This window comes from Molothrus aeneus, chromosome 1 (assembly GCF_037042795.1).
Source record: "Molothrus aeneus isolate 106 chromosome 1, BPBGC_Maene_1.0, whole genome shotgun sequence".
NCBI lineage: Eukaryota > Metazoa > Chordata > Aves > Passeriformes > Icteridae > Molothrus > Molothrus aeneus.
Genome location: NC_089646.1, coordinates 36,460,037 through 36,487,044, shown reverse-complemented (window position 1 = coordinate 36,487,044; position 27,008 = coordinate 36,460,037). Strand labels below are relative to the sequence as shown.

At 34.7% G+C, this 27,008-nt stretch overlaps 1 protein-coding gene across 3 annotated transcripts in view; it reads left to right on the top strand.

The window, feature by feature from the left end:
* Positions 1–27,008, top strand: part of TBC1D5 (TBC1 domain family member 5) — a 321,912-nt gene that overhangs the window by 63,680 nt on the left and 231,224 nt on the right. For all 3 annotated transcript variants that reach the window (XM_066555139.1, XM_066555128.1, XM_066555119.1), the window contains exon 3: positions 7,160–7,314. The gene's annotated coding sequence lies outside the window, so the exon portion shown is untranslated. The remainder of the gene's footprint in view (positions 1–7,159; positions 7,315–27,008) is intronic.

Below are 27,008 nucleotides of genomic sequence, written 5' to 3'. Positions count from 1 at the left end.
TTTAACTGTTAATAAAGATGCAATTTTAAAAAGTACTGTCATTGACGCTCATTCAAAAAACATATTTAATGTATTATCAAAACCATTTAATTTCCTTTAAAATAATCCCCAGTCTCTGAGCACTTTTTACTGAGAATAGGTATAATCTCATGTACTGTGTAACTTTACTAATTTTAGCTGAAGTCATTCTTTTGCCCTATCAAAGCTGGCTCAACTACAAGGAGGTGGAGGTGTGCTTCTGTGCAGTGGTGGTGTTCTCCTGAGCAGAACTCCAGCATTACCAGTTCCTGACAGCTGCAAGCCAGCCTCTGGGCATCTTGCTAAATTTTCAAATGTAATTATACAGTAGACTTCCTTTAACAAATTCTGTGTTCCCCGCTATAATTATAACAGCTCTTGCCTCTAGCCTGTTCGTTATCTTACAACCCGCCTCCATATCTCCCACTGCTGGCTAGTGTTATCCAGTAGAGCTGATGGATCTAGAAAAGCAGAGTTTATTCTCTCTGCTGTCTTTCATCCATACAGAAGATACGTTTCTTCTGATCCATCATACTCATATGAAATGTCCCTTCAAGCTGAAGATTGTTCTCTCATTCACAGAAGAGCTGTTGGTTAGCATGCCACTTTGATTTTTCAAACCATTTTTGATTGTCATTACAGGACAGGAGTTAAGGAATTATTAAGAGCTATCCATGAAGTGGCTGAAGAAGCCAGGACAAAGAAAGGAGGTCTTCTAAAAAAACTTTGTTTTCATGATGTGCAGTTCAGGATATAATTTCTTTCTACTTATTTGTGTGTTAGGTTTTCATGTGTTCATCCTCCTTTTAAGAACAAACATGTAATGCATTAATAAAAATAATCAGTGATTCTTCTTTTACATGAAATGCTACGTAATTTTAGCCAAAGAACGATGAAACAGGAAAAGTTATCCACAGATATTCTCAATCTACTATTGGCTCATGACAAAGAAATTTAAAAAGAACTATGCAGAGTAATAATCTCTTGTCCACCTATCTGTTAGCAAGGGAAGTGATGGGTTTGTATATGGAAATCTGAAGGTAAGAGATAAATCAGAGGGAACTTAAGCTGTTGAAGATGTGCAGAAACACTTCTCCTTTTTCTTCAGTCTCTTACTGTAGTTGGCTGTGGTAGGTGGACTATATTGAAGAACTGTATTGCCTGGAAGGTGACAGATTCCCACTTCTCAGTCTGTCCTGCAGCAGGATCAAGTACACATTGATCAAACCTTTCCTGAGAAGCTTCAGTTTGTGTCATACCCCAGCAGTCCTTGAAGTCATGCTCCCATTGACTTTCCATAGTTTGTCCACATCTTCTAAGAATTATGGTATCGAAAACTGTATAAAGTACAGAAAGAGATGGAAAAAAGTAATTTTCAGTTGTTCAATGCAGGTGCTGCCACATGTGCTACCTACCACTTGTGCACACACCCAACCATATGCACTTCGTGTGCTTGCCAGTGTATTTCGGTGAGATGTGTTTTTCAAAGATCCAACAAAATTTACTCTTTTTATTTGCATTCCTCTCTCTTCATTGATACCCTATGTAATGGTTTACTGGTGGTCCATTTTTTGTTCATATCTATGATGTGCCTTTTATAAAGGTAGCACTTTTGATTTGTCTTTATTGATTTCTGACTATATCTTCCATTTTTCAAAAGCATTTGGAAATCTTTCCTTTGAGGTGCTGGTATTTTCTACCAACATTCTATTATCTGCTGAATTTAAAAATACTACTTGGAGTCACTAGGATTGTTATGAAAATACCAGATAGAAACAGATCAAACAAATGTCTCTGAGTAACATTTGTAATATGTGTATATGGTTTGAGAGAGCTGTTAAAAGTATTCTTTTTAGAACAATTGCTCTCTGATTTCAATAGTTTTTGTGTCCAGCTTATAATGATTATGTCTGGACAATATTTTGTTATATATGGCAGAAACAATGCAGAACATGTTTAAAATCTCTCTAATCTGAAGTTTGTATCACATCTACTGATACCTCCCATCCATGAACCCAGTTAGCAGTGAAGTCATTCAGATGAGTTTGAAGGGATCAATTTTTTTTTCTCTATGTTCTTTTATCTTCTTGAAATTTGTTTGTGCAATATTAGGTTCTAGAATCTTTTCAGGTTTCACTAGTAGACTGTAACTTGAAGGTGTAGCCTAAACCCCCTGAGGGGAGACTGGAGAGGACTTGTTCTAAATTTGGTTGATTGGTTTTTTCTTTTCTATGTCTTTTGATTTCCTTTATTCTGATCTTTTAGAGATAATGAGACAACAGATGTTATGTCTTTCTCTATAATTTCAGCAAGACTTTTCAGGGTGGTGTTTTTTGGTTTTTTTAAATTCCTTTTGTTACTTTATTTCCTCTCCTTGTTTGTAGCAATGGCATGTGTGTCTTGAATCACTGTAGGTCTCATTGATCACTGGTACAGGACACGGATGATGACTTTTTTTCCAGTGAGACAAGCTGACAGGATATGTAGAAGAAATTTTCTTTGCTTTTGCATGTTTTGTAACTTCAGAAAGGCACAGTTAGGCTCATGGTAGTAAGATTTCAAAGGTTACCATCAGAATATTGTGTTCCTTTGCCACAGCTTATCTACTAGGTGGAATGGCAGTAAGCAGGTCAGTTCCAAAAAAAATGAGATCCAAAATTTTGCTTCTCTGAAATGTAAAATTAGAGGTGATTACATAGGTAAAATCATCATTGTAGCCTTTTGAACTGCAGGCCATTAAAATGGGTCAGGTAGAAGATTGGGGTAGGACATGGGGGACTTTGTCCTCGGCTGTTATATCAAAACGTATTAAGGAAATCCTTTTATCCTGAATGACTTTGGCTTTGATATTAGGTAGGATGGCCTATGAGTGGCCTTTTCTTTGTGTTTAATAAATTTGTGTATTACCACTTTCTCTTGTATATTGCAAGATGGAGAATTTCACCCTGATATAAAGCTACAAAATTAGGAGCAGCGAAAGCAGGGTGGATTTTTTTTCAAGTCTGTCATATAAGCTGAGCCCTCTTGCCCACCAACAGAGAATGAGAACAGAAGAATTGTTTATACCAATTTTTACTGTCTCTTTAAAATTCAGTGTTTTATCTTTTACCTTTCAGTTTGCTTTATAGGTCACTTAATTTTTGTTACTTTCCTTTATTATGAGCTAAGAACAGAATGTTGCTGAATATGCTAAAATAAATGTATATTTTTTAAAGTTGGCATTTAAGCAGACAAAGAATCATGCTTAATGTTGCTGCGATAATAAATCGTACTATAATTGATTGTTGATAGAAACCCTTAAAATATGTTTTTATGGTTGAAATATACTTTGGATAAACAGTGTTCAGTTTGCCTATTAAAATAATTCACTATATACCATGGTTTCTTTGAGTATTAAGGAAGTAGGACTTTTCCAACAACAGTAATTGGTTGACACTGCTTGACCTTAATGCAAAGCTACAGTATTTAATGAACAAACGGAGGGAATAAAGTTTTGATAAATAAGGCAATTTTCATGAAACCTTTAGAAATATGCTTGAAGTCTTTTAGTGTTAGATTGACGGTTTCTCCTTTTGTGAAAAGAATAAGTGAATAATTTAAGGCTATATTTCATGTTTTCAGATCTTCATTCTGTCATATAAATAATAGACTGTGAAATGCAGCAGCTCTTGCATTCACAGATTTAATAGACCTGTACAAGTGAATATCTTTCTTGGCTTCTGGCATCTTAGAATGCTCTTTGGTGTGTACCTGAGAAGCAATGCAAAAGTGGGACTCTCTTCAGTGACCATACTTTAAACATGCCACATATTCTGTTTTTAAAGGAATTGTTCTTCTTAAAATAATTTCATTGCATCTTGATGTCAATATTAGTATTTTTGAGTTTTAATTCTGTATTATGATGGACAGGTGTCAAAAAAGCAGGACATGGCTATTTGAAATTAAAGTCCAATTTAAAATTTATTTACTTAGAGAGAGACTGTGTGAAAAGAATCCAGATTTGAATCCCTCAGCATAAACATTGGAAATACCATTGAATCTTGATGAGAAATTAATCAAATGTATTTATTAAAATAGTGAAATATCAGTATAATTTGTTTACTACATGAATTCTTAGTGCTGTAAATATTTTAATGGAGACAGTATTGAGGGAGGAAGAACAGACAGTAGTAAGATCAGACTAGTTTCTTTTCTTTGTTCCCATCCCCTTTTTCTCCTCCTGCCCTTTAGTTTAATATATTTTGAAAAAAAGAGTGAGGTGAGGCTTACTGAGAGCAAGTGCCAAAGCATTGGGATGTTTTCATGTTCTCAGTCTTCCAAGCAAAACATGGTTGTGTATCTAGTGGAGCATGGGAAGCAGAACTGCTTCTTTGAAAGGTATCTACTATTGTACCTGTTTTGTTACCTTGAAAAAGCAGTTTCCCTAAACACTTCCCTTTAGAGGTTTAAGGCAGATATTACCTGTGTTTGCTTCCTGATACCTACTCCTTTAAACATAGGAGTAATTCTAGTTGTTAGGAACCTTCTCCTAGCATATGATACTGAATTCCTGCTTTCCTCCATCATATGTGGGAATGGAGGCATTTGTGCAAGTAAGGAAATACCTTTATTTCCTTACGTTATTCATATATTTAAGACTTTATTCATATATTGAAGACTGTTTGTTGTAAATGATGTTCAAGACATCTGACAGATGGTCTGCATTTGTGATGGTATTGATTTATGCAGTCCTCATGTAGGTTCCAGAAATGTTTAGTAGGTATCCTGCAAAATGAGCTGTCTACATGAGGATGCCATCACTTGCTAAAATACAGGCAGATTCTGTTTGTGCTTACTAATAGCTCATGTCAAAAAGTTACTTTTTCTTACTTTTCAAGAAAAAAAATCCTTTATATCTTTTGTCATGGTAATAAAAATCTTAATATTCTATTTTGTTTTATAAGTTACTCTGGTAACTTATTAATGTCTTAATCTTTTTTCATTTTCTGAGATAATTTTCTTCATATTCACAGTAAGTCCATCTTTTGATTTCAGCTAGGCCAAGTGCTCAAATGGAGATCATACTTTTCCCATTCTCCCTAGTCTATCTGACTTGTTTGTAACTCAGAAAACATCAGTGCAGGCATAGAGACCATTTTTCAGTCTAATTTATTGAAAAAAACTGTCAAAACTCTATGAATCACACAAAAATCTTTGTGCTGAACTGGTGTGAAATACATTGTCATCACCTCTGTTTTCAGAACTTACACAGAGTAATATTTTCTGTCTTTTTTGCTACATGAACATTATTTAAGCCATTGGCTGGGGATGTTTCTGTAGTTTCAGTAGGAATTGACAGGATTAGTGTCTTAAATATATTGATTTTATTAAACCAACCATTTGGGTCCACCTGTGACTGAGTTGGTTTGTGATACTTGAGCAGTGCATTTGTTATTATTCATTGTTGCTTCAGTACAAGACTGTGGTCTCTCTGTAGGAAGTCCTCTGCAAATATACACATACAGAGTTTGGGTGGAAATGCAGGAAGGATGCTATAAAAAGCAAAGGAAGGCAACGGGAAGGCAGAACAGCAAAGGATGCTTTGCTAGTGGCTAAATGGACACATTTGCTAATGCTAATGATTTATTTTAGATTCTGAAATGGTTACTGTTCTTTATTTAGTGAGTGTGGCTTTTTTTGTTTAATTTGTTAACACCTATAGAAATTAGAAAGAACAGTAGTTATGACAAATGGACTATGTAATTTGAAAATTGTATTTTGTCACATGTTTTAGTCACAAAACCTAGTTGAAATCAATTGTCCAAACATTCACTTAACATATTAATAAGTAATACAGGAATACTCTAAGCCCTCTTGAATTAGATATATTACATCTTGTTACAAAATTTAATGCCAGACTTAATAACTCAAAGTATGCTCTAGAATAAAAATACATTTATGTGCTAGTATGTGGTAATTAGAATGCTAATCCAAATTACAAAAAAAAAACCCTAAGCCCACTATTCAGTTGGAACTGTTTTATATACTCAAGAGCAGACAATTACCTTTAATTGAATCTCTTTTTAAAAATCCCAATTTTTATTTTTTACAAGTGGGTATGCTTTTTTGTGGTATATTTCTAAATATTGCAACACTGTAATATTGCAGCCATCAGATTTCAACATTGGTCAGATTTCAGGAGCTATTTTGGTATTTACCTGCAAAATCAGTGTCATTTAGGACTTATATAAATGTGTCTAGATGGTTGTGTTCTCACATTTCCTGTTGAAAACACTATAGAAACAGTAAAGTACCACCTTTTCAAAAAGGGAAGATGATGTTTCCAATTCAACACTATTAGCTTTGCATATTTGTAACAGGAAGAATTATTTTAAAATATAATTTTATCCTGCCATGAGTAGACTTATGTCATCTCACAGTTGCTGAAACATTCTGCATAAACATATTTTGAAGAGGGCTTGTTTGAATTTTTTTTGCTTATTTTTTGTGATTTGAGCAGTTAAAGGAGAGTTAATGAAAGATGTCTGATCAGTTGCTGATGTTTCATTTGTTAAATTTTTCTTAGAACCATAACCTTCAACATTTTTAGTGTGTATGAAACCAGTAGTGTGCTGTTAAACCCTATACAGCTTCTTGTGGTCTTATCAATAATGATTGAACAACTTTCTAGAAAATAGATCTAAAATACCAATTTATAGACATTTGTAAGTTACATGTTTTTGAGAAGTTCATTCACAGGAGGAGAAATTGAAGTAATGCTGAGAGATATCCAAGAATCACACGTTGATAAAAATTTCAGGTTGAATATTGAATAAGTATCCATAATGTTCAAGATGTTAAGAGTTGTCTGTCTGCCATTATTGTCATCTTAGAAATAAATAGACTAAACCGCATGAATTTACTTTACATGTTGTTTCTATCTCTCCTGATACATGATTATGTGAAATATGGTACTTACTTGACTTGAAAATACTTAAGCTAATTTCAGTCACTTTTGTTTTTGTTATATTGAAATGTCCCAAAGAAATGCAGTGCCTTATGTCTTGAATCCTCAACTTGAATACTGTTTGATCAAATAAAAAACTCCAACTATTCTTAGGCTTTTTTTTTCCCACTAAGTATATTTATTCTCCATCTGAAGGTCAATCCCAGAAGTCTGGTACCAGAACTGCCATTCCAGCTTCCTCATTGCTCCTGGTGGCCGGGGCATATCCCAGTGCTATTTGCCTGTTATAAGTGTGGAGAATATCCTTCTGAAGACAACTGTCTCCTTCGTGTTTGAGCACCTGCCACTATGTGAGTTTCTTGGGGTTTTTTTTGTATTTTTGAAAAAAACCAAGCTGACTTTGCCTCATTTTCATTAATGCCATAGTTACATATTTGACATTTATAAAAATGTTTGTGATGTGTCTCCTGCAGTTGTCCAAAAACTATTTTCCTACCATTTCTGTGTCAAAAGAAATCTTATTTTACAAATAGAGGTTCTTTTCTGCTTAGTTTGCTGCATTAAATTTTAAAAGACAAGTGAAAATAGTGACTGTAGTATTTGGTTTTAAAATTGACGGATAAGTGTGTTGCAGTCTGCTTCCCACAGAACTGGTGGAACATAGACCGTGTCAGTGGGAGTTTTTCTTTGCTTTCTCCCATAATATGCCCTAAGTCCCGACCTGAAGGGGCAATTCACTCTCTAATTTAAACCTCTCCTTAACATTAACAGCATGGCAGTGTTTAGTAATGATACAGTGTTTACTGTTCAAGACTTGCCAATTTGGCCTTAAATAGCTAGACTATATTACCTCAATTTGCCATATTCCCTCTGTTTAGTTTGGAATTACCTTGCAAATGTTAAGGTGATAGTATTGAATTGTATAAAGGAATTACAAATTGGAAATCCTAGCAATGTAGATTTAAAGTTCTAGTGTTGGTCTATAGAAACACACTAGTTCAAGTAGTTAAAGGTCAGTAAACTCATTTTAATAGGTAATTTTTTTTTTAACTGACTTCCATCAGTGCCTTTAATTAGTTAATTTTTCTTCCTATTCTCTGGATAATTTTAAACTCCTTTCTGAAATGATCTTTTAGGACATATATGAGCTTGGATATGTAGTTTCTGTACCTTTTAAGTGTAGTTAGCTTTTTCCAGTGTTGCAATAAAGTACAGAACACTATGCAGTACATTAAAGAAATAGAGCCTATGCATCAGAACAATTTTCATGCCTCACTCAATTCTTAATGTAAATTAGTAGGAACATTGGTTATCCATTTGAGAAATTGAGTTGGTATAAAAATAAAAATGCACTTATGGTATGTGGTGCTTTGTGTATCATCTTGGGAGTGTTTTGCTGTTTATCTGTCACTTGCATTAGAAAAAGCAGTCACTGGCTGCAGGTGACATTAAAAATTAAAGGTTAACCTCAATTTCTTTACTGACCAGACGTGGGGCAGAAAGTTCTTCTGGATGTGTGCCTGGATTTTGGAACTGTCAAATAGAGTTGAGAAGTAGAGACTGGTGCTTTTGGTGGCTTAGTCTTTTTGTATGTGCATGTGTGATTATATGATTTCACCATTTCCAAGTGTTTAGACTGCTTTTTGTAGGTTATATCAAGATCATTTTCCATTGCATCCAACTTTGTGAAATTAAAAAATTACACGATAACACTATAGTAAGTAATTATAATGAACTCATTTTACTGATCTACATAATTCTAGGAATGTCTTTTTATTTTGTTGCTTAGAAAAACTAATTAAAATAGCTGTCTTTCCTATTACTAGAGAATACGTGTCTTTCAAAAACGAGTTAAAACTGTTCTTGAAAATTGCCTTAGAAGCTTTTGAATATTCTGGTTACATTTAATGTGAGACAAACTTTATATACTCATGAACAAACCTTGGAGATCTTTCTTTAAGTTTTTGACAAACTCAGCTTCTCCCTCATAGTGCCTGCAGGGTGAGCCAAGGTCAGCAGCGTGAGCTTCCCTTGTCTATCACTCCAAATGTTGAAGGCAGCATTCAGGCTAGTGAAGAAGAATTCAGACAGCAGAGGTTTCCATGTAACCTGCCAGATATCTTTCCTTTGTTAAAGAGGTATCATGCTTGTTCAGTGGTGGACCAGACTACAGGCAAGTCTTGATCTTTGAGATGTAACTTGAAGTTGAGGCTGCTGCTCTTACCTTCCATTTAATCTCTTAATTTTCTTAGCCATGCAGTATGCATGTTGTGAGTAGATCTGGTGCTTCTTGTAGGCTAATGAGGGAAAATGAGAAGGGAAGAAAGAAAAATCAATTTTATTTTGTGAGTAAAATAACTGCCAAAATGCATAGTTTTTTTCTTCCTCCATCCTTCATTTACCAAACAGTGATATTTGGTTCGTGGCTGTTTTCCCTCTAATGTCAATGGCCATTCTCCCTCTTACAGCTCTTCATGGTAAAACAAAAAAATGGAAGTTTCGTTAAAGAAAGCAATGCATATTGCTAATTTAGAAAAGAACACTATTTTAGGAACCCTAGTATTTCAGATGTCTATAATCTTATTAAAATTATATATCTGTGAGCTTGCTTCATAGTAAGCTTGGCACAGTTGTTTCAGGACTGGTATACTGTAGATTGTTCTGACTACAAATTAAATCATGTTAAGAATTCTTTGGTGGAAAAGTGATAATGCTCATTTAGTGTGCTTTACTTATTATTACTAATTTGTTAAACCTATATTTAAGACAGATAATTTCTCTGAAGACAAAATATTTTTAAATGTTAGTTACTAATTTTCCTGTAGTTTACCCTGCTTGAAATTTTTCCAATGTTCTCTGAGATTGGTTTCACTTAATATTTCTTAGTTTCAGATATTTTTATGTTGACACAATACTGAAACTGGTCAATCAAGTTTCACCATTGAAATGATTTATAAAGAAACTGAAATACTATATATCTTTAAACATAGTTCCTTTGACTTAGGGAGTAGTTAAATCCCATATAATATTTGATAATTGTTGGTTTGCAGCCTGGTTCTAAAGTCTTTGTTTTACAAACTGGGTTATAAAGCATCAAGAAAACTGAATGTTGGGTCTTTTTTAGATGAAATATCTCAGGTAATTAAATACTTCAGGAATTTATAATTCGTTTATAATTTGAAATAAGTACTTTCTAAGAAAAAGATCTTTAAGTGATTTTATGTATTGTCTTACAGACTCTAGAATAGGCATGTTATAATTTGTCAGTTAATTTAAATTTAAGTAAACTTCTCTATCTATTAGTCTAAAAAGCTCTGGTGATTTGCAACTATATTACAGATGGCATCTTTTCTTAAATAGTACAATAATATGTGTTTTGTGGAGCAAGTGAATTACCTTTTTGTTACACTGTTATGCAGCTCACAGAGGTCATCACACATCTGTATGAACAGAACATACAAGTATTTTTAAAAATCCAGCACCAATTCTAACAACCCAATTCATTGCAGTGTTTCTGTTGTTGCTGTTCCTACAGGGTTGGTAGTCCATTTGCTTGTGTTTAATTTGTGGCTGTATTGCAGAGATGTGCTTGAGAAAGATACGCATAAGGACCTTTTTCTCAGATGTAGAAAACTTGCAGGACATTAGTTTCAAACAGTGGAAGAACAGGTCCAGGATTGAGAGTTATTTTGCAAAGCACTAAAATCAGGTTATATCAGTTCCCCTTCAGGGTACATAATATCAAGTCTAGACTAGTAATTACCATAGCTTTATTTTCAGTAGCTCTCTGATTCTCCAGGTGAGGACTAGTGGTAGTGTGTGTTATTAGCCCATTGTCTTCAGACATCCTTCTTTTTTCTCCTCTTTGTACCATGTTAGATTACTTACTTTTATAGCTGACAAATTTGGTACTGCTTCACATCTTTGTTAGTTCAAGTTTTCTGTGGCAGTGGTCTTTGTACACTGCATGGCCCTTGCCCTTGCCCCTGCCCCTGGCATGTTGCCTCATTTCCTTCCTGAGCCTCCTTTTGGGGAACATGACTCTGAAGTCTGAGCTGGTCATGGACAGAGCCCAGCTGATTCTGGCAGAGATTTTTCATTCTACTTGGGGCTTGCTTTGTAGTTCATCTTCATTTTAACCACAAAACCACCTTTGCAAAGTGCAAAGAAAAACTGACTTCTGCCTTGCAGTACTTTAAAGTGGGCTTTATAACAAAAATGGAGAGAGACTTTATACCAGGGCCTCTAGGGATTTAGGCTTCTATAAGTAAAGGATGGTACATTTAGATGAAATCTAAGCAATAAATTCTAAACAATTAGGCTGTTGAGACATGGAAGCGGGTTGCCCAGGGAAATGCAGATGCCCCATCCTTGGAAGTGTTCAGGGCCAGGTTGGATAGGACTTTGAGCAACCTAATCTAGTAGATGTCCACCTCTCTGCCCATGACAATCCTTTCCAACCCAAACCAGTCTGTGACTCTACCTGAGGAAAGCAGCTTCTTGCCTTTATTTTACCTGCTTAGTATTCTGTATGTCTCTTACATACTTCCATTTTATAATGTTTATTCTGCATTCTGTTGACTTTCAAACTTTTTCAGAGACATTGCAGTGGTTACAAGTTGTATTGATTGAACCTGGTCAAAAGACCAAGGTGGTTTTTTGTTTTTATATCTTACTGAAAACAAAACCAATTTGTGGTTTGCTTTGGTTTGGTTTTGTTTTCAGTAAGAGATAAGTGCTACCTTAGATGATCATAAATGCTGATCAGAATTTGTTAAAAAGGATTTGTTAAAATTGTTCTTAAAGGATTAAAAGTGGCAGCCTTAAGAAAATATGCATGAAGAAAACGATGGAGGGGAGAAACAGTTGGGTTGCCAGTGGTGTATATAGTTTAAAAAAAACCAAGATTGTAATGATGTTTCAGTGTATTTGAAGTGATCCTCCTACCATAGATGTGACAATCACAGACAGTTGTCTCTGATGTGTTTAGAGCTGTGCTAATGTTCCAGTAAAGCTTTAAGGACAAAAAAAATTTCTAAAATATTAGCTGTAATTTCCCTTGAAGGGAAGGGATGCTATTTCATGGCTATCCTTGGCTCTCTTTTCTCTCTCTCTTCTCCTCCTGAAGAAATTCTGTATGACTTACAGAATGCTTTGCTTCTGGGACAAATTCTAAAGGAAGTTCACAGAATTTTAGTGGGTTTTGCTCTTTAAGTTATATGGATTTAAGTGTCTAAACATGTACTGAAGGATATTGACAGGTACCAGTGTAGATGCCAGCCATGTGCAGTTGGAGTCCTGTACTAGGGACTGATCTGCAATGCAAGCAGCAGAAGTTCTCAGTTGTTATGACTGGCCAGCATTTGTAATTTGATGGAAAGCAGATGAATAAAGCCAAATTAAAGTGACAGTGATGACCAACTGCCTAGTAATTTAAGACCCTGCACACATTGCTTAGTGCTAGTTATTCAATAAATACATGTAGTAAATATAGACCTTTATGCATTTTTCTAAGGTGATAGAAGCCATGATGGGCAGAAGTTATTGTATATTATCAGCACTCTGTCATATTTGAATAAATTAATGTGGAACTTGTATAAAACTCAGAACTTTCTGAGCAGCTTCATCTGGTTTTGTTCAAGCTTCATTGAGTGATGTACATTACATAACTTCATATTAAACACTTTCTTTGCAACTTTTTTTGTATAATTTCTACAGATTTGTAGTTTTTAAAAATTAAAATCTTGCCACCAACTTTTGCAGTAGGTTCCTCCATATTATGTGTCTGATCCTCTAAGATCTTTCCTCATAAGCATTAATGTCGTAAGAGTTGATTCTGATATGAATGGTACAACTAGATTTACAAGGAGTGGTTGAATGTTGTTTTATCATTTTTGTTAAGCAGCATGCATGCCTTAGAGTTATAGAAAAGGTTACCTGTATCTTGAAACTTGCAATATTTATCATCTTTTGCAAGGGAATTGTAGATCAGGTGCAAGAATTTCTCTGTATTATAAATGTTCTAAACTTATTTTGGCATATTAATCTATGCCAAAATATTTTAAAATGCAGAAGTGTAGTTTATAGTTGGGTCCAAGCTGGGTCTGAGGAAAAAAATCATTATTCTCTGTCATTTGGCAGAGAGGAGTAAGGGATAGAAAAGGAATAAAATGCTCTTCTTTTTCAGTGAATATATTCTTCCCATAGAATATACCAACAAAAAAGTAGATCAAGACAGTCTTGCTTGGAGACACTCATACCATCTGACAGGAAAGTGATTTTAATTAATTTAAAATCCAGAAGCAACAGTATTTCTTCCTGAGTAAATGGTTGGAAGACCTTAATTACACATTGCTCTTGAAAGCACAGATTGCACTTAGTTTCTTTTTTGGTCTTTTAGACTCGGACTTTGGAAAGTATTTAACTTACGGGAAGTGAAGGAGTACTTCCCTGAATTAACAGGCTGTTAGTGAGTTTCTCAGTATGAATATAGCTACTTGAAAAGAATAGGAATTTGGTGGAATGTTTTGGGGTTGGACATGTTTGGTTTGGTTTCGTTTTCATAACAGAAAATCATCGAATACCTTCAGCTGGATTTTGGCATCAAAATTTTTTAAAACATTTGCTGCATAAAAAGTAAGTTTTGACAAAAGCAAAGGAAGTGGCAAAGTGTTGAAGTTGTGAATCAGTATCTAGTTATATGTAATCATGATTTAATGCTGCAGTTGAGAATATTTTATAGTGTGAAACTGCTCTAGGTGAATAGCGACCAGCTAGAGGAATAGTGAGTGACTAATTGTATTTATAGATGCATTTAACTTATTAAATGCACTTTTTTGTGAATGAAATGTAAACATAGAATGAAATTGTGGTTACTTCTGTACATGAAAACTATAGTTATGAAACCTGCGTGGTTTTGTAACATTTTAGGGGGAAATAATAATGGTTTTGTTTTACTTTAATGTTTAGGTTTTTAGCAAAGACACATTTAAATATTAACATTTTCCCATACAAAACATTTTTCTTATTCCAAAAAGATACTGTAATAAACATCATTAAAGGGATGGACTATTTAATGTAAAAAAAGAAGGTTCCTCATTCATGACATTTTTACTCTACATAAGGATCTTATGCCTTATGCTCCTAGATTGTTTGAAAAGAAAATTTCGCTAATGCAATTTTAAAAATTTTTCTGACAGTGCTTTTCAGATGTTACTCCTTTTTTGAATATATCGTTAGTGGACAATGCAGATTTCATCTGCAAGCTTCTTTGAAGAGTTGTAGTAAAAGCTTCATTTAAGATTTTGCCAGTACTAAAATTGCTTCCAGCATCTTGTTTCTTGTGACTATTTAAAGTTTTATAATTAATATTGAGGTTTCAGTATTTTCTCTGTGGCAAGTACTAGGGAGTGGTATCAGATTTTTCTCCCTGTTTCTTGTACAAACAAGCTTTGAGTTTGGGAAGGTCTTCTTAACATCCCTCAAGGTTTTGCAGTTAAAAGCCCCACAAAATAACTTACCCTTTTCACAGTATTTGTAGGGTGCTAGGAGGAAGGGTTTCTTATTTGGTAGCCACAATTTGGTGTGGTGTAGCAGTGATACTGACTTCCCTACTGCCAGGCATTCAGCAGAAGCTTGGGAAATGTAGTACTTTACACAGAAAAATTAACTGTTCAAGTAATTGGGAAAAGGGAAATGATATTTAAAGGAAGAGACCGATTGTTTGGGCCATTGTCTGAGTCCATACTTCCTCCACTTGTCAAACTGGAACAGAATCTTGAAGTCCTTTTAGATTAATTTTTATTACAAGCCACAATTTATTACAAAGCTAAGGGAGACCGGAAAATTCACTGTTCTTTAAAATATATGCCTTTGAATATATACACAGTCCATGCATTTCAAGTTTTGTCTTCTAATGATTACATGTTGAGTAACTTGAAAAACAACATATAGAACCAGAAATTTCATTATACACAGAACTGATCCAACTCATCTTATGTGCCCAATTTTACCTCCTTAAGATGTGGGGCATTTTTTCATTCTCATAGTGCTTCTCAGGTATCAAGGAATCACCTCCTTAAAAACAACATATGTATCTGAGACTGTGGTAGTTTGAGAGCTGTTTCATTTCATATGTTTGCATTTGCAGTCTGGAAATGTCACACTAAGCCCTTACCAAAACACACACACACAAAAAAAAAAGTTCCTAATTTAAAAACATGTCAGAATATTTGGACCAATTTGATATGCCAGTTTTTCATTCTGGAAGCCTGGAATTTTTGAGTCAGAGTTGCATGTTATAAAATTAAAGGAAATATTTAGCTGACCATCACAGAAAAATCATGATAGTGTGTGCATAGAAATACACAGTGTTTGTGTGTATGTCTCATAAGAGGTATGAGAGATTAATGTTCTTTTTAACTGAAAAGTTCTTTTTCCACTCTAAGGATATTTACAAATAATTCTATCCATTTGGTGGAGCAATAGCTTAGTTAATGAAATTTGATATTTTGGAGTTTTTCATTCTTGTGTAACATCTGTAGACATGTTCCCAAACCTTACATGCAGTTCTGTAATTAACTTAGTGTTTCCATTGTGATTTTTCAATGAGTAGAAAAAATGCTGTTTATACAGATAAGGGAAAAAACTAATTTTACTCAGCAATACAGTTGTTAGATTTTTGGGCTTAAAATTCAAGCCATCAATGCAAAATCTGGTTTTTTTACTACCTGCTTGAAATCCCCTGTAGGTTTTACACATTTCAATAAAGCAGAGAGGTGTAGTCCAGCCCCCTGTCTGTACAGGGGTAAGATCAGTTAAGAAACAAAGCATTCTTTAACTTCTACAGAAGACCTGTACCTTTCTGATCACAGCAGTTAGTTTCTTTATTTTCATTAGTTTTTCTCTCCATGTAATGTACATAGATTGTTAATGATGAAAGAGTAGTAAAGTATTCATTGAAACTGAAAATTATAGTATTTGCAAATATAAAAATCATAATTTACATAAATTTTATAGTCAAGAACATTATGAATGTAAATATGCCTTCATCTATTCTCAGTCTTATAATGCCATTTGTTGTCCAGTGGGAGATGAAGAGTGATGTTGAGACTGCTGCTTAACCTATTATAGCAGCCTAAAGAAATTAAATAGCCTTGATGTAAATATGAGGTGGGAAAAGAGTATTCATCTCCATTAAGTGACATAAAAAACCATGGTAAGAATAACAGGCGGGTGGGTATGCATTAGGGGTTAAGTCCCTAAATTTGGACACTAATTATAACCACAGGACAATTGCCTCCCATGTACTTAAACTTTAATTTCAGTATATTTTCAGACCAAAAAAATATGCTTCACAGTTCTTTAGGCACCAAGTGTGGATTTTCTCTTGCATTCTTTTTTCATCTGATACATGATTCCTTTTCCCCTGCTATTAAATGAGGGCCTAATACTAAAAAGCTGAATGAATTCATTATGTACTCCTTGGTACAATGAGATCTTTAGACCTTGTATTTTACTAGATCACATAATTATGCTGAGGAAGTCCTACCCATTTTTAGTGCCATAAACAAATGTTGCACCATTATAGTCAAATTATTTGGAGCAGTTGTTTCAGCTTCTTATTAATGTTACTTACACCTGTGTATGACCAGTAGCTACATAACCTGTTGCTCCACATAAGTCACCCTATTTTATTTCTTGATGGTGCACCCTTGCACCCTTTCCTAAAATTATTTTTATGTTACATTAGATAAAGTAATTTTTATATTGAGTAATTGCATTAAAGTATGACCCATGGAATCATAAATGAAAACAGAGATGTTGTATAAAATTGTCTTTTAAAGTTAATTGAGTATTGCAGTGTCTTTAATATTAAACTGATTTCCATGCAGGAGAGATCATTTTGATGTTTAGCCATTCCATCTTTGGTATAAATTAAGGTAAAGTATTAATCATGAAAAAAAAATACAAATCATTACTTCACCTTTGCCTTGATATTTAATATTAACAAAAAAGCATTATGTCACTGTCTAACCTGATGTAATAATTAAGATGTGGTATTTCTCGATCTAATTTATCTGATGTTTTTCAGTAATTCTGTCTTACTATCCTTTTCTATGCTTGATTAGATAGTTATTGGCTATTACACCTTCTCCACATGTACTAAGCTATAGATCTCCATCAAATCACCTCTAATCTTATTACAAATAAGCTAAATATACTGATCTTTTGTCCGTCTCACACACATAATAAGAAGAAGGATTTCCTGACTGTAATTCTTGTAATTCCTTTTTTGGCCCTTTTAATTTCAACTTCCTTTTGAATTAAAGATACCAGGCCTGGTTATAGCATTCCAGTGATGCCATATGTGCAGATAATTTCAGGTCCTTAGTACTACCATATATTTCCCTGTAATGCACCCAGGGATTGTTTTTAGCTTCTTAGCTACAGCAACATAGTAAGAGCAAAAAAAGCATTTGGTTATTTACAATGACTTGTAAGTTCTTTAGGGATTCGCTGCTTTCTAGGATGTAATCCTCCATTTTGTGTGGCCTGTCTTGTTGGTTCTTAATGTTCTTAAGGTAAATAAATTAAAATAATGTAATTTCTACTCCGAAATTTACTTAATTTATGCAGCTAATTGGAAGGATTTTTACTTATTTTTGTCATCACAGAGCTTCAGCTTTTTTACTTAGCAGTGAAGAAGCAGTCATTTTATGTGTGTTTTGTGTGATTGATATTTTTAAAAAGACAGTAAAGGGGACTTCACAAAGCATTAGAGCATTAATATAGCATGAAGAAGGCTTATAATGTGTTTGGCTTGTGATGATACCTAATGATACGGCAAAAAAAGCATTCTTCTACAAGGCTGCTTTTAAGCTACAAGGGAACCAGAGGAATTGTTAAGAATAATAGATAGCATATCTTGAATTAATTTTTTTAAAATTTGTTTTTAGGAGCAGAAGCACAAAAATCCTGTCTTAATCTTTCTTTTAGGTATGCTGCTTATTTAGCTTTTAGTAACTTGTAATTTAAGATCACAGTTATTAGGTGTATTTCTGCATTTTATATATCGCTCCCAGATGCTACAGTATTAGTTTTTATCACTGCATATTTTATGAAATGTCAGCCTTCTGTTGGCTGCTCATGCAGCATTGTTAGTGATCAAAGCCACAACATAAAGGAGTGGAATCTAAACAGTTGGCTTATCTTTGTCCTTCATTGTGACACAATACCATAAAATTGCTTTACTGTATAAAAGGCAGGCAAAGCTTCATGCAGCACGCTCTGAAAAGGTGAACTTCTTGTTATGCTTAACAAAATAGATAAACTCTTCTGGGTGATATTTTGTTCAGGGAAAGAAAAGTTAGCAATGATGTCTTTAGAATTTGGAAAAAGTTTTCATCTTTTCCTGCCTTTTTAAAGCACAATTATGTATATGTATGTGTGTGTGTGTGTGTGTGTGTGTATGTGTATGTGTGTGTATTGCAATCCTATTAGAAATCTATCCTTTAAAACCTTTTGAAATGGAAGAAACGTGTCCCTTGGAGTAATCTGTATGGGGTATTGTGGACTTCTTTGGGATACAATTAATCAAGACGTTATATGACTTGAAGAGGGAAAATTGGGAAGATAATAGTTAGCCTTTACATGATGTAAACTTCTGGTGATTATCAAGTATATTTGGCTTTCATTTTGGTTTTTCACACAGGAGATTATTTTGAGTTTATCCAAATATTTGGTTAAAAATATCAGTCAGCCTTAATTTTTCTGCTTCCCTAAGTGAGTTGTGTATCAGAACTGAAATAAGAAAGTAGGAAACACTCTACAAGCTCTGGAGATATTCTAGGAATAAAAATCTTGAATGATTTTGATCAGCTGTTGTGTATGCCCTGCACAGCAGTTGGTTCAATCAATTTTATGTTTTGGGATGGTTTTATTAAAACGAGCTGCTGCTTTCAGTAAATCATTGTAAAGATGCTAGCTTTCTATATACTTTTTAGGGACCTGCAGCTTCCCAAGTCAGTCTCTTAATATGAACAGGCGTAACTTGGCTCCTCAAGAGGCTGGGCTGAATTAGTAACACCTTTACCATGTGGAGTATTATCAAGATGGGACAGAACACAAAAAAGGAAATAGTCTCCTAATATGATAGTGATACAGGAAGTAAAAGAACAGAAGTATTCCTATTGTATTGGGGGGGCCTATGAAAGGCATTTCAGTCAACAAAGCTCTTGACAGTATCTGTTAAAATAGATGATCATTCACACTACCTGATTGCATGTGTTTGTGTTTGTCTTTCCAGCTGCTGGTAGTCAGTAACTTGTATGCATGTATTCTCTCACAGTATGTGATCATAGTTTGATAAATGTTTCAGAGGTTTTGAACAAATGAACAGTGGTATTTTCTTCATGGCATTGTGATCAAGATGGCCACAGTCCTCCATTTTATCTTGGCTTTATGGATGAGATGGTCATTTCATCCATCTTTCCTTAAAAGCTGGCACAGGAAGAGATTATTCCTGTGTACATCCAAAGGTTTTATTACTTCTTTCTTCATGTGCTTCAAAGTAGGGCAGGTAGAAAACAAACTGTTATCAAGTGAGTTAAGGTTGAAGATACTTAGTATATCAGAAGTATTAATTAATTCTTTCAATTAATTAATTTTGAAAAGTGGAATTTAGGAAAACAAAACGATCTTGACAGTGGTAGGGAGTTCATCCATCAGCTGTCTGACAGCAGTGAGCTCAGTTTAGGTCATCCTTCCTGTATGAATATGGCATCACACAGAGTCTGCATAACTTTCTACCAGCATCAAGTTCATGATCCTTCTCCTGCCCTTCACAACTGAAAGGGCTGAACATTCAAAGCTACAGACCTATTCCCCATCTTTCTAGATAAGGTGTGATTGTAATGTGTTTCTCTTCTGATTTTTTGAAGTAGATTCTCCTGCTCTATTTTCATCCATTGTCCACATGAGTAGGTGAATTTTATGTCTTACATTTAGTGGGAATCTGGTTTGCTGATGAAGGCAGAAAATCTCCAATTAGACCTGGCTGTGATGAAGGATTTAGAGTCACCAGAGAAATTGTGATGCTTACAACAATATTAGTATCCACAGCAGGAAAGATGTGCTCCTCAAAAATAATGATGTACAAGGGTGCATGAGCAAGGTTAGGTGTCTGAGAATCAGAACACCAAGTATGTTAGCACTTCTTGCAAGTCTAGAAGTTCAGGCGACCATGGAGAGAAGACAGAAAGAAATAAAGATAGTCTTTAAAGGAGGTGGTTTATCCTCTACTGATCTCAATACCTTTAGCAGGTGTTTTAAACTACTGTAGTTAAAGGGTAAACATTTTGTTCAGGACTCTGTTTCATTTGTGTATCCAAGACTGCTTCAAACACCTGATAAGAAGATGCTAATGACACTTTAAGAGCTGAAAACATGCAAACGTTATCCAAGCAGGTTGTCTTGTCTTTATAGAGGTGAATCTCTTTGATTCCCTGGCCAAGGAGTCATGCATTAAATACACAGCTTTCACATATCCACTTGTTAACCTAATATACCCCAATTGCAGCAACCAAAAGTCGAGTCTTGATGAAGCATAATATGTAGTGATACTTCTCTCTGTAATTGGTGCTTTGTGGTCCACAGTTTCATGAAGAGGTAGTAAATAGATGGGATGATAGCTCTTTGTTAATATACTGGATATAATGGGGGTAGCTTGGTCCCTTTTAACCTGATATTCTTGAATCTTGATAGGCACTCACCCAGCTGATAGGCTTTGGAAAAGTTTCAAATTTCACTTTACAGATGTTTTGTATGTGTATATGTGCAAAATATTTTGTAGATTGGTCCCATAATTTGTGAGCATATATGTTATTATTTCCGTAGAAAAAACTTTCATGACTATTTTGACCACCTTTCCCAGCTAGTTCCAAAGGCAGTCTTCACTAGGTAAATGAATATACTGGTGTGTTGAGCATTTGTCAGTGCTAATGCCAGCAAAACCAAAGGTTTTTCAGCCTTTTTTAATGCCATTATCCTCAAATCTTTAACCTGAGGGTTATAAATGTAACTGACAGAGAAAATTGAGCAAAATTGATAGTCAGAAATTTCTTAATCAGATACAAATTGTTGGTTCGGACTTGATTCCCGGTTGATGAAAATTGTGTTTCTGAAGTGTAGCTGTATTAGTTTATGCAAGGGTTATCACGGTGCTTGTACCTATGGGGTCTAGTAGTCAGATTGCTGCTGTGCACTGCAGTGAGCTCAGTTACAGTGAGAAGTACTTAAAAACAAAGTAATGTACAAGAGATGCTGCAGCTATATATCTAAGGGCTTCATGTTGACCCCATCCTCTCTTATTAGTAATGCACTTTCTGGATGCATTTTGTATTTCCATTTTTTGGTGACCTTGTGTCCTTGGCCTGCTAGCATTGGCAAAGGGAAAAGTCAGCAAGGTTTCTAGGAAGCTGTCTTCAGTATACCTTTTTAGTTAATACACAGATTAATATTAATGATGAGTACAATAGGAACTATGAGTGTTGGGTCACCTGAAAGAATTCAGATGCACTCATGGTAGCAGTAGAGTAACTCAGATATTTTCAATGCTAATGAAGTTTTAGTTCAGAATTTACTGTTCAAATCTAAAGTACAAGTCAAGCCTTTTCCCTAAGTGAGAGGGGCAGGATTGGAAAGGGGGAACAAGGCCTTCAGCACTGGGGAAGAAGCTATTCACTAAAGAAGCAATCTGACCAGCCAAATGAGGAATTTCCAGCAAGGAGGTGCTTTCTAACTGAGGTAATATTGAGAATTAATGTTGGATTTTGATGCATTAATTAATCCCTATTCACACTTCTTACAAATCTACATTTGTAAGTATTCAAACTGATAAACATTTTTTGTGTTAAAAACATGCAAAGGTAAAGGAAGATGCGTAGAAAGCTCAAAAGAGCTGAAGAGTGCTTCAGTCTGGACAAAATCAACAGAATGCTGAGGAAATATGAGCATTGTGGAGATTTTGGCTGTATTAAATGTCCTACTTTGCTCACAGAATGTATGCTGCTAAGCTCTTCCATGTAAATACTGGCAAAGACCCAGGTTTCAGTTTCATTGAAGTCTACCCCACCTGTAATAACTGTAGTCAAGAGATTGCATTATTTATATATTCATCAGGTGCACTTTGTTTAGTTGTGATATTAAAATGTGTCAAATTGCTCTTCAGGTATGAATGGAGAGTTCATATTCCTAATTTTTATTGTACTCCAAGAGGATTACAATTTCACCTAGAGGTTAGTTATTGTGTATGAGTGTTCAGAAGAAATTTAACATGTCCAACTTCTGATTTGGGAACATAAAGACTGATTGTTCCTTTTCACAGCAGTTGAGAAGGTTACTGTTGTAAAATATATATGTGTCTGAAGTTGCAAAGGGGCTAACGACAAGAAAAATAAATGCCTCCTGCAGTTAACTGTAGTGCCATTCCCATCAGTTCAAGAACAGGATGCTTAAAAGTGGGAGGTGCAGCATTTTGTGGTCTTCTTGTTGGATCACCTGCCAGTCAGTGGGGTCCTGTGGCTGTCTTCCTAACTTTGCATCTCATGAAGAGTGCTGAGATAAGATAGTTAAAGCTAATGGTGATGGGCAGTGATCATTTCTTACTGGTGAGTTAGCAAATAAGGAATATCTGTCTCTCCTCATAGGGGCTAAGGAGGGATGAGCTTAGGAATGTCTGACCTTTAGGCATGAGAGACTTTGATACCCAGGAGGAAAAGTCTTGGGACCCAAAAATGGATCTGTTTAGGCTTGAACAGGATGGCCATGCTGTCTGTAGGGATGAATAGACTTCTGTCATGAATAGCAAAACAACAAAGATCTTCCCTTCCCACCTCTTCTTGTGTTTTGAATTGCATTATGGCTTTTACTTCCCATGAATGTACCTGATATACAGCAGTGTTAATGTAGAGTATTTGTAGAAAGGATGGTGTATGCTTTTATTGCTCTTCATTTTAGATTTGTGGCAAGATGGGAGGAGGAAGATGCACTAAAACATCTTCGCAGCTCTAAGGCCTACTAAGGAAGATCTCGGCTATGTAAACATACACTTTTTTCTGCTAAGTCCTGTAAATGTAATGGGATAAATTATTTCCATTTCTCTGAATTTATTGTCTTCTCAAGGTTTTAGATTTTGAACTTAACTTTAACAATTTGGTATTATGTGAACAGCACAATGTAATAACAGCATTTGCTGTGATTTTAAATCTGTTTCTGATATAGTTGACTTTCAGTGCTTTGAACCATTTAGTATCAAGTGAATATTTTAAGTATTGACAATGAGAAATGAAAAAAAACCCACAGCTCTGGCATCTTACATCACTAAAATTTGGTTTTCACAGGCTCAGAGTTTTACTCCCTGCTTTTTAGTGCAAGCTGAAAGTAGAAATAATTAAAGTTTAGAGGATTTTACATATCTTGGGCAGGGGTGGGGGGTCAGTGACATTTCACTTTTGATTTGTGAGTAGAAGACTAGATTTTTTTGGAAAGTCCCCTTAATTTTATATTGGATGCCATTGTAGCCCATTTTAAATTATTTTCTTAGCGTATTTTCTTCTTTTAGATAGTCTGAACTATTTTGTTTACTATGCACCCGCTATTCCTCCAAACAAATTTAATGCTTCATCTATACTGAGCACCCCACAGGAACACATGACTTAGGAAAGGGAAAAATCAGCAGAAAAATAGGTGGTCTGAGCATTTATGTGTTAAATATGCATGTTAATTAGAAAAAATTAGAAAAAATATGAAAACAGATGTTACATAAATTATTTCAGTCTCAGGACAGTAGTAACTTATACACTGACAATAACTTTTATATGTGCATGTATACGTGTATGTCTGTATCTGGAACATTTATGCAACTGCTACATGGACAGCATTAGAAAAATAACTTCTAGCTTAGATAGGCCTTCTGAATATCACCTGCATTTGTGGGTGATTCTCTCCTCTCTTGTGCTGTCCATTGAGCTCCTGAAAGAAGGTTCCTCAAAAAAGCTCTGCCAACAGTCTGTTGTATCATGATACTCATGGGGAGTATTTGATGTAACTGGCATTAACTATATGCAAAACATTTTTCTCTGCATATTGATATTGTATTAGGCAGCAGAAATTTTAAATTGTAAGTCATTAATGTTCTCACATAGCCTGTCCTTTACCTTGGTCTCTTTATTTCTCTTAGCTCCTCTGCAGTGGGAAAAAAAAAATCCTAAGGCTTTCTAGTAGAAGGTACTCCAGCAGAGACAACTAAAATGTTGAGAATGTGTTAACAGAAGAGGGAATTTTTTAAGTGGATATTCATGTTAGAATTCATCTGCTCTTAGTGGAGTCATTTTGTCATTTTATAAAGAAGACACTTCTGACTGACAACCAATTTTCTGAATATAAATTCTGATATAATTTGAATAATTACATAATTTCTGTCCACATTAAAAAAACAGACATATGTGCAGTTCGTTTTCTAATTATCATCCCCAGAGACTGAAAAGTTAACTTCTCAGAAAATGAAGGCAATATAACATGAAGTAAGGGGAAATGTTGAAAAATAAAGACCTGTAGCCTTCTGTAAATTTTCAAATAATTATTTCAGTGTAACATTCTTCTTTTCTAGTTTGATAGCTTTCATATTCTTTGAAACCTTGTATGTTTCTGTTCTGTAAATTTGATTTTTTTGGGCATTTTTTTTTCCCTTTTGTAAAATCCAGCATATGCTGTAGGAAGGTAAAAGGCTGGAAGATGTAGACAATGAATTGTGGAAGAAGATTCTAGCAGATTGGATTGTTAGTATTGAAGACTTTTTAAAACAGTGTTCAGGGTAGGCAATTGCTATTCTAGCAGATGCATTACGCTAGTAAATGTACGAGAATGTGGTACTGTAAGAAAATGAATTACAGAAAACTATTAAGAAATCCTATTTATGTCTTGAAGAGGAAATATATTACCATAAGTCCTACTTTATACCAATAAATTGTGTTGCCTACACAGAATTATTTAAACAAGAAAAAAAAAATCAGTGATGTGTTAATCCTTCACTGTACATGTATTCATTCACATTGTAAGAGTCAGATCTCAAAGGGACAAAAGGAAATGGTATAAAAAGGAGTAAAATGGTTCTAGCTGTGTATCTTAAATTTTCAGGAAAAAAAACTACTTTGGAAACTTCAATATTCAGTCTCAAACTAATAGTGGTGATGACTTCAAAGCCTGTTTGAGCCACCATTTTTCTGTGATGTACTGTTGCATTTTCCTTGCTAGACTTACATATTTTCATGAGCAGGCAGCACATACTGATAATTCTTTTCCCCTGGGAAGTATTTCCTTTATTGCTACTTTATAATGGAGTAAGAGTAACCCTAACATCTGAGCCCACACCTGTTAGAATACCTCCATGCCATTTCTACCCTGGTTATTTTAAGAAAGTAAGACAGTGGTGCACTTGCATGGGTTCTGACTTTGGTGGAAATGTCCAGGTTTTTCTACTTTGTCAGCTGAAGGTAAAAACCTTGTGGTCATTGTACCCTGGTGCTCTTACTGTTGCCAACATTAATAAAATAATAATGGCAAAATTGTAATTCCAGATCAAAATAGTAACCATTCATTAGTTTTGTGATGCTGGGAGGGAGCAATACCTCTGCATTCAGCCATCCTTGTAGCTGGATGTAGGGTAGATATATGCAATTCAAGTGCATTTCCACAAGTATTATGAGCCCCTATGATTTTGCTTCAGTAAAAATACATGGCTACTGAAATTTTATTTGGCCATAGATCATAGTGAAATTCCTTTCCTGCCAGTAAGCAGCAGTTCATTCATGTTCATTCTCTGGTATTTCTTGGCCTAGTGACCTGCTTTCCAAATTCTGAAAGAAATTAGGAGAGAGCAGCTGCTTTGCTTTTGAAAACCACAACCTAACACAATCAGAACCAGATCTTCCAAGAATCTCTGCTACTATTTAGGCATCAATTAATAACAATAAAAAAGAATTAGGAAGAGTTTGTGAAAGAATTTATGACATCACTTTGTATATAAATTCAATAGTGTATATTAACCCTCTGGACCCTAGCAGCGGCATTTGTTTTGATCTGTCTTCATTATTGTTCAGATTTATTTAGACTTGGATATTCTTGTTCTGGTGTGGCCATCTAATTCTCTGGATCTGTGGCTAAACATGTGGGTCAATAATGATGCTGAAGTTTGCATTCAACTTCCTCTGCATGATTGCTCTTCTGTTTAGAATTCTGTAAGATAAAGAATAAAGAAAAAGATAAGGATGAAATGTGAGACCTTTAGATGGAAATGATAAAGCTTTCTGAGTCAAAAGATATGAGAAATAATGCTCTTAAGATACTTTGGCTTTCAAATATTTCTGTAATCGCTTTTTTATTGTAAGTAGTGGTATGAACAAAATATGGAAGTTTGTGTTCTGTTAAAACTTGATTATTCCAGTATGAGATTGTTTGAATAGATGAATAGCTAGAAAACATAGCAGGCTTTCCCACCTTTTTATATATCTCGGTTTTACCCAAGTTGATTTATATTTCAGAGTTTTCTCATTATTATGAGCACTAGCACATTAAACACTTGAGAAGAAATAAATGTCTCTGATCTAAAAAAAAGTATATGTGTATACATACACATATATATAAATGTTTCATTTTCACAAATCCAATTGTAGTAAAGATGGTATTGTTGTATTATGGTAAGCATTTGTATTTCATGCAATTTTTTCTGTACATTTTTTTTCCTACCCTCGTTAATAAATATCAAGGTACTTTCCAACCTAGCAATATTTCTTAGGATGACTGGCTTTAATACTATATCCCTATTTATTCATACTCATTAATATGACTAGAATTTTTATATGGGGAAGTTCTCTCTCATTCACTTTTCTGGGAAGGCTATGATTTTTGTAGGTATGTGCTTCCATCTGTCAATGCTAGATGATGCCGAATTGTAGGAATGTTCCTTGTGTTTGAAACAGAAGGTAGT